Source organism: Propithecus coquereli, unplaced genomic scaffold, assembly GCF_000956105.1.
Source record: "Propithecus coquereli isolate 6110/MARCELLA unplaced genomic scaffold, Pcoq_1.0 Scaffold58, whole genome shotgun sequence".
Lineage (NCBI taxonomy): Eukaryota > Metazoa > Chordata > Mammalia > Primates > Indriidae > Propithecus > Propithecus coquereli.
This window is the reverse complement of record NW_012151729.1, coordinates 1414881-1422964: the sequence shown is the minus strand read 5'-3', so window position 1 is coordinate 1422964 and position 8084 is coordinate 1414881. Positions and strand designations below refer to the sequence as shown.

The following is an 8084-nucleotide window of genomic DNA, read 5'->3' as shown; positions in this document are numbered from 1 at the left end:
CAGTTGTTTTCATAATCTTTTTTTTTTTTTGAGACAGAGTCTCACTCTGTCGCCCTGGCTAGAGTGCAGTGACATCATCATAGCTCACTGCAACCTGAGACTCCTGGGCTCAAGCGATCCTCCTGCCTCAACCTCCCAGGTAGCTGGGACTACAGGCATGTACCACCATGCCCAGCTAATGTTTTCATAATCTTGTTAATATTTTGTCACGTTTGCTGCATTTTTTTAGATAAGAGAAATAATATATTAGAGATAAAATTGAAATCCCCCTTTCACCATCAACCCCAATAGTACAGAAATTCGTATGCACGCTAAGGTTGGAGAGTCACCAATCTAGACAGACTGAAGGAATGAAAGGAAAGACTGAAAGCTGATGTCTGAGCATTCAAACTATTCTGCCTAAAAAAGAACAGTTGATTCCCAAGCAGTGAAGGAAGGATGGGTGGAAGAATTCTACAGTGTTCCTGCTGGTCCTAGGGTGCATACCATTCTCTTTTAATACCGGCCTTCTATAATTTTCTATGACATGTGTTGATTTGTTTGGAAAGCTTTAATAGATGTCATTAAATAGGAGTCACATGTTACTGGCTTCTCAACTCAGTGCTAAGTTAATGTTTCTCTGATGGAATTGCAGTGTAGTTAAGCCACTGAAAAAAATAATTCACAGATCAAATCAATTAGGGAAATGTTGGATGAGATGAAATGCAGCAGGTTTTTTTTATTGCAGGACTTCTCAGAGACCTGAATATGCTAATAAATTGTGTGCATCTCCAAGAAGGGAATAGAATATGCGATATTTTCCTGGCTTATTTTGGCCATGGAACTCTTATTTTGTACATGATGTTCATCTTCTACAGGATGTAGGTTAGGAATTTCTGTCTTAGTCAAAACTCCATCCCCACCGCCGCCCCCCCCCCCAGCTTTTTTTCTTTTACAAATGAAGAAACTGAAATCCAGGAAGAATTGAGACTGGCTCAGGGTGACTTAAAATGCAGGGGCGAGGCTGATTCTGGAACCCAAGTGTTCCCACTCCTAGCTGAGGGTTTGTTGAACTTCCCCTGCTGATCCTAGAGGAACTGAAAGAGTCCGTTTAGTTTCCATTCACAAGGTGAGAAGCAATTATGGTATGGGTAGGTCTCCATGGCAGAAAACTGGGTAACACAGTAAAGAAATGTCTCCATTAAGAAAAGTTTCTTATTTTGTTAGGCACTGTAAACCTGGGGTCCATGAATATTATGACACTGCAAGTAGAATTCATGGTCTATTTGTGTTGCCCAAGGAGGAAGGGCATAGCTCTCTGTGTTGGATTCCCAAAAGGGTCTGTAGTTCTTCAAAAGATTAGTAACCTCTGCTTAAGTCCAACTTTAAATGCTCTCCTTCAAGGAATAATCTCCACACACGAGGGCCCGCTATTGCTCTTTCCCTGGGGGTCCTGGATGAATGAGGTCATGCCAGATTTTCTTTTGGGGTGCTGCCCCTAAATCCTCATCAATCTTGATCTATCATCAGCAGGGGGAACTAAAACAAACAGCCCTCCTCCTCACTCTCACCCTCACCCTCACGCCTCCCTAATTCCTCCCACAGTGCATGACTCCTTCTGTTTGCCTATAGAAGTATCAATAACTTTATAGAATGTTCCAAGGTATTTTATAGGATTGTTCTATAGTTTAATTGCAGCCTCTCCTTCTAACCCCATAGAAAGTGACATTTGGTCTCATCATCTCGTCTTATGAGTCCCGTGGTGGAGGGAGACTTCAGGCCAGGATGTTGGATCTTTGTCCTGTCGATGGTAATGCACAGCTCTGAATCTGGCCCCATCTGATCGGGGGTTGGAAAGAGCCTCCTTTCCCCTTTGGATTTTACACGAAGCGTGTGCATGTGTGATCATGTGTTACGACGAGGCATTGGGCAAGTCACATCGGAGTGGACAGACTATGAATGGTTGGGCAGAAAAAGCCATGGGTCCCCAAGCCCCAGCGGCACTTTTGATGTTCTTGCCGGTGACATGTCAAGTTCATTTATGTGGCTGGAAGGAAGAAAAGAAAGTGGCATTTCTTAAAAATGGTCTGTTAGGCAGCAGGCGCCATTCTAAATACTGTCACATACATTTAATCCTTGTCCCTGCAAGCTAGACATTCAGATTCCCATCGTGAGGGTAAGGGCACAGGTTTGGAAAGGTTGAGAAATGTGTCCAGGGCAAAGGGCTAGTGAGCGGCAGAGCTGGGGTTGGAATCAGCATCAGCTTAAGCCTCTATTGAGCACTTGTGAGTTACGTCACTTGGTGTGGCCAGCCAATTCTGTGCCAGGGTGTCTCAACCTCACTGCCTAGGCAAATTCTGCCTGCTAGGCTCAAGCCTTATCTTCTGCAGGGGACTTAATGCCCCCAGGCTTCCCTGACCTCTCCCTTTCTGATCTCCTAGGAAGACCAAATCACCAGAAACATTTAATCGAGCACTTCCTTGCTATATCTGTCTTATCTCCTTAACTTGATTGGCGGCAAGTTGAGGGGACGAACCAGACATTATACTTCCACTGCATCATCCCACGGAGCTGCCCAGTACCCAGGAGGAGGAGGGGGCAAAGTCAGAACAAGTTGGAGCAGAATGGGCTTCCCTCATTTTATAGCTGGAGAGAACGAGACCCAGATGGGGAAGGCATTTTCTAGGGTCACACAGCAATTCAGGAAAGAACCTGAAATTAGAACCTGGCTCTGCTCTGGGCCTTGTGTAGAAAGAAGTTAGGCTAGATAGTCTCTCAGAGCCCTTCCGAATCTAATGGCTAATTGTTTTTACTTTTATTGTTTCCAACAACGTTTAACTGAGTATCTACTAAGTGTCAGGCACTATCCTAGGCACTGGGAAACCCACTGAGAACAAAAAAGATATATTTATTCAGTTAACTGAGATAAGGCCTGTGACAGGGTTAAGTGCGGGGTGCTAGGGAAATATAGAAGGCAGCTTCCCATCTAGGCTTGGGAGTGGTGATCAAGAAGTCTCCAGGAAGAGTGATATTTAAAGTGAGGTCAAATATGGTTGAGCCAAAGAGGAAAGTCATTTTGGGCAGTTGGAAGTGCATACGTGAAGGCCTAGAGGCAAAGTGAGAGAGTGGCACTTTGGAAAGCATGGCGAGTAGATGCATAAGGAGGGGAGCAGGAGGAAGCACACAGGGTCTTGCAAGCTGACTGAGGAATTTGGACTTCATCCTGATAGTAATGTGGAACCTCTGGAGAATTTTAAGTAGAGATGGGTGTTATTACATTTGCATTTTATTACTGATATTTAAATATATTTTTGTTTTTTTCTTATTGTATAAGTCAAGCATGTTGACAGTAAAAAATATAAATGTGGCTGGGCATGGTGGTTCATGACCGTAATCCTAACACTCTGGGAGGCCGAGACAGGAGGACTGCTTGAGCTCAGGAGTTCGAGACCATCCTGAGCAAGAGTGAGACCCTGTCTCTAACAAAAATAGTAAAATATTAACCGGGCGTGGTGGCACACGCCTGTAGTCCCAGCTACTCAGGAGGCTGAGGCAAGAGGATTGCTTGAGCCCAGGAGTTTGAGGTTGCTGTGAGCTAGGCTGATGCCATGGCATTGTAGCCCAGGTGACAGAGCGAGACTCTGTCTCAAAAAAAAAAAAAAAAAAAAAAAATATATATATGTGTGTGTGTGTGTGTGTCTGTGTATATTTAAATGTACATCATCTAAAAGAAGAAAAATAGGCCAGGCATGGTGGCTCATGACTGTAATCCTAGCATTCTGGGAGGCCGAGGTGGGAGGATCACTTGAGGTCAGAAGTTTGAGACCAGCCTGAGCAAAAGCGAGACCCTGTCTCTACCAAAAATAGAAAAAAATTAGCTAAGCGTGGTGGCACGTGCTTGTAGCCCCAGTTACTTGGGAGGCTAAGGCAGGAGGATTGCTTGAGCCCAGGAGTTTGAGGTTGTGGTGAGCTACGATGACACCAGTGTCATCACAGCCCTGTACCCAGGGCAACAGAGTGAGACTCTGTCTCAATTTGTCGATCAATCAATAATAAGATAAAATAAACTAAGAAAAATAAAACGCATAAGATCTCATTATGAAATGACTAATGAACAGTTAACTTGAGAGACAGGGAGGATGTGTCTCCGTATCTTCGGGTGGCTTGGCTCTTTCCACCTGCAACTCCTGCCCTCAGCAGCTGCTACCCAAACAAGTTGCCACCATTGATCTTCTCCCCCCAAGTTGGTAAACAGCAGTGGGAAATGCAGCTTGGAAGAGATCAATGTAATTGGTGTAATAGGCTCAAAGCTAAATGCTGTTTTGCTTATTTAGCCCTGTACTTATGTTGGTTGGTGTTTGACACACTGAGGGTTCAGGTTCAAGTTCAGGGGCTGGGGGAAGCAACATTTGAATTCTCCACCTTAGCACCTCAGGATCCACCTCTGGTAGCTGGTTTCTAGGTCTTAAACTCTCAAGGGTGGCCCATAAACCTGAAGCAGGAGGGATTTCCAGAGCTCTAGTTCAATGGTCTTCAGCATAAGCTCACACATCTTGCCTCTGAGATTTCCTGATGATCTGATTTCTGGTTACTGGGCAATTAGCTGCCTTGCTTGTAAGACCGAGGTGGAGCATTAACTCATTCATTCATTCATTCCACCATTTATTGAGGGTTTCCTGTGTGCCACCTGCAGTTAGATCTGTCCCCCACCCTTACTGTGTCTAATTTCCGATTCTAACATAACTCCTCTAAACTCAGTGTTGTGGTGAAATAGAAAGCATGAAGTGTTTTAGCAGGAAAGAGCTAAGAGCCTGTTTGAGTGTGTTGGTGGCAAGGGATGCGGAGGGCAAGAGGTGTGCCCACTGTAGTCAGAAACAGGAGACATTGCATCAAGAGGTGAACAAAAGAACCAGATTCTCAGACCTTTTTAAAACTCAGCTCTCCAGCTCTCAAAGGGGTGTCTTGCCTCTAAACTCAACCCAACTCTATAAATGTTGATTAGGCTGATTGGGAGTACAGTGAAGGTAGAAGCGCAAGGTCTTGGTTTCCCCACTCACAGAGCTCCAATTATCTAGCAGGCAACGTATGATATGGATACACATATCTACTGTGCACAAGTGAAAGTGACGAAGACTGTGAGGAGCCCTAAGAGATTCCTGTTGACTCTTGCTTTCAAATCATAGGCTTGGATCTGGAGAGACTTTTGGGGAGAAGGTGGCATCTGAGACAGACCCTTTCAGTTTGTTCCATCCTCCTGACGTTAGCATCTCTAATCTGGACTTGTTCAGAGCTATGAGCAATGCCTGGTTTCTCCTGGGAAGGAGGCCAGTGATGCATTGGGAGGAAGGACGGAGGTGAGGAGTCAGGCTTGGAGCAGGACGGGGCATGAGGATGAGGCTGCAGCCTCGGGGCATTTGTTATAGAATTGGGGTATATGTAGGTGGGCGTAAAAGGAATCTCATGTGGAAGGAATAACACAAGCAAAGGTGTGTAGGCAGGGGCATTCAAATAGTTCAGTTTAGCTCAACCATTAGCAGCACAAGTAGTAACAGTTCTTCTTTATCAAGGACCTACTACAGACCAGGCATTATGTCTAAGCATGCCACACACATTGGCTTATTTCGTCTTTAAAACAATCCTATGATGTATACTAGGCATCTTCAACCTAATTTTATAGATGAAGAAAATGCAGGGAGATTAAGTGCTTTGTTCAAGTTCACACAGTAAGCAGTGGGGCTAGAGTTCAAACCTGTTTTTCAGGTTATATAAAGTTTATGCTCTCAACCACTCTGCTGCAAGAAGGCTGTGAAATGGATTGATCTGAGGCTGTGGTTATCCTTAACTGCCAACCCAAGGTGTCTGGATCGCATTCTGGAGCCAATTTGGCACCACTGAAGACTTCAGCAGTGTAGCAATATCACAGTCTGACTTCAGGAAGATCCGTTTGTCAGGAACAACCGTGGGGGATTGGAAGTGAGAGAAAACAGGTACAGAGAGCCCTGTTTTGAGGCTGTTGTGACAGTTCAGTTGAAGTTAAGAAGGATCTAAACTAAGATAGTAGGAATGGAGGGGGCAGTAGATGAGAGAATCATAGTTCTGTATCATCATCGTCATCATCTGCATTATTTTCATCATTACATATTACAGTTAGAAAGAACCTTGGAGACTTCTGTCTCAACTCCTTCATTTTACAGGTGGCCAGAGAGGGAAAGGGACTTTCTCAGAGCCACACAGCAATTCAATGGCTAAGGTGGGACTCGCATGCAGGAATCTTGACCCCTATCCCACTTCCTTTTTTTTATCCTTTGAGGGAAGCCCTAGGGCCAAGAGGACAAGAACCAAGTTGCTCTGCCATCAGGCAGTCCCAGCTTCCCTGGAGAAGCTCTAATGTGGGTTTGGCTCTGACAGGGTTTGGGATTCAGATGCACGTGAGCTGGACCAGTCTGCCAAAGGCCAGAGGCCTGGGGGCCCCTTCAGAGTGGGGGATGCTCAGGTGTGGTTGATGAGTGCTGCTTCCCTTCCCCCGGCTCCTTGCTTCTCAAGCATTTTCCCAGACATCCGAGAAGCACTACAGAAAGAAAGAGTCATAGATGTTTCCTGCAAACGTAAGAAGGGTCAGCCTCAGTCTCCTTGCCGTCCTTCGAAAGTGTGGACCTGGCTCGGTTGGCACATGTAGGGTTTACGAAACCCTGGCTGAGTGCCAGGGACTGTGCTAAGTGCTTTATATGAAACTTCTCACTAAATTCTCACTGTGGCACCATTTTACAGGTCAACGGAGGCCTGGGGATATTAAGTACTTTGCCTAAACTTAGTGACAGAGCTGAGACTCGACTCCAGGACTCTTTGACTCCAAAGTCCTGTGCTTTTAAGTAGTGTGCTATATCGGCTCCTTTTACTAGTAATGCCATATTTATTTACTGCTTTTTACTTTCAAAGCACCCACACATTAGAACTTTTTCTATGAGGTTTGGCATGAAAGAGAAGATGCTTAGTCTCATTGGACAGACGTGGAAACTAAAACCCTAAAATCTTAAGTTCCCACCACTAGTTACTGGTATATCTAGAATTGGTAATAACGATGCAAATAATACTAATATATTGAGACTTTGCCACGTGTAAGAAACCACGCTGAGAGGTTTCTGTGTGTTATTTTATCTTCACGGTAACTCTGTGATGTAGATTCTATTATTATTCCCAGTTTTTAGTTAGAGAAATCAAGGCACAGGAAGGTTAGGGTACCATTCCTGGTATGACACAGCTAGTAAGTAGCAAAGGTAGGATTTGAACCCAGGATGTTAATGCCAGAGCCCAAGCATTCAACCAGTAGCCTACGCTACCCCGGGGCTCTCAGAATTGCATTGAGTGAGTTTCATGACACCTCAATGCCATCAGCTATTACGTCTGGCTGCTGTCGGGTACCTGTGGATTTGTAGATGCCCACAACTAACAGGAAGTATTAAAAAGGACAAAGGACAGAAAGCTTCTGTTCCAGGTTTAACAGTTGACTGGTGCCTTATTCCTGACTTGGCCCATGGATTTGACCTATTTCTGCTGCCCACTCAAGTCCAGTGCTTGCAGCCTGCCCAGATCCCCGCCTGTTGCCTGCTTGGCCCCAGGTGGCTGCTTTGTGCCTTGACCCTCTCCTAAGTCACTGCACTGCCTGGTGCGTTCTCATTTGGATATCACACCATCAGAACTACGTTTGTTGCAAAGAACTGTAGATGGTTTAGACCAGTGGAACTGAGCATCTTTGTCTGCCTTTAGGGGATCACTAAAGCTCAGCATGAGTTTAATAATTATGTAAAAATGCTAATAGCAGCCACTTGTATTGGGTGTGTAACATTTGCTAGAACTTTATATGTATTGTATCTCTAAACTTTTCATCAACCTAGCATATTGGGTATTATTATACTCATTTTATGGGGGAGGAAACTGAAATTCAGCGAGGTTAAACAGAGGTTAAGTGTCTTGCCCAAGGTCATGTAGCTAGTAGGTGCTAGAACAGGGATATGCATCTAGGACTTCTGGTTCCCAGTCTCACACTCTTTTACAATTGTATGCTATCTCTTTATTCCCTTGTTTTAGAAAAAAATTTAAATCAAGCT

At 44.7% G+C, this 8084-nt stretch overlaps 1 protein-coding gene across 3 annotated transcripts in view; it reads right to left on the bottom strand.

Annotated features, from left to right (window-relative positions):
• The window catches only part of GLRA1 (glycine receptor, alpha 1), an 84979-nt gene that overhangs the window by 20657 nt on the left and 56238 nt on the right, over positions 1-8084 (bottom strand). The window lies entirely within an intron of this gene.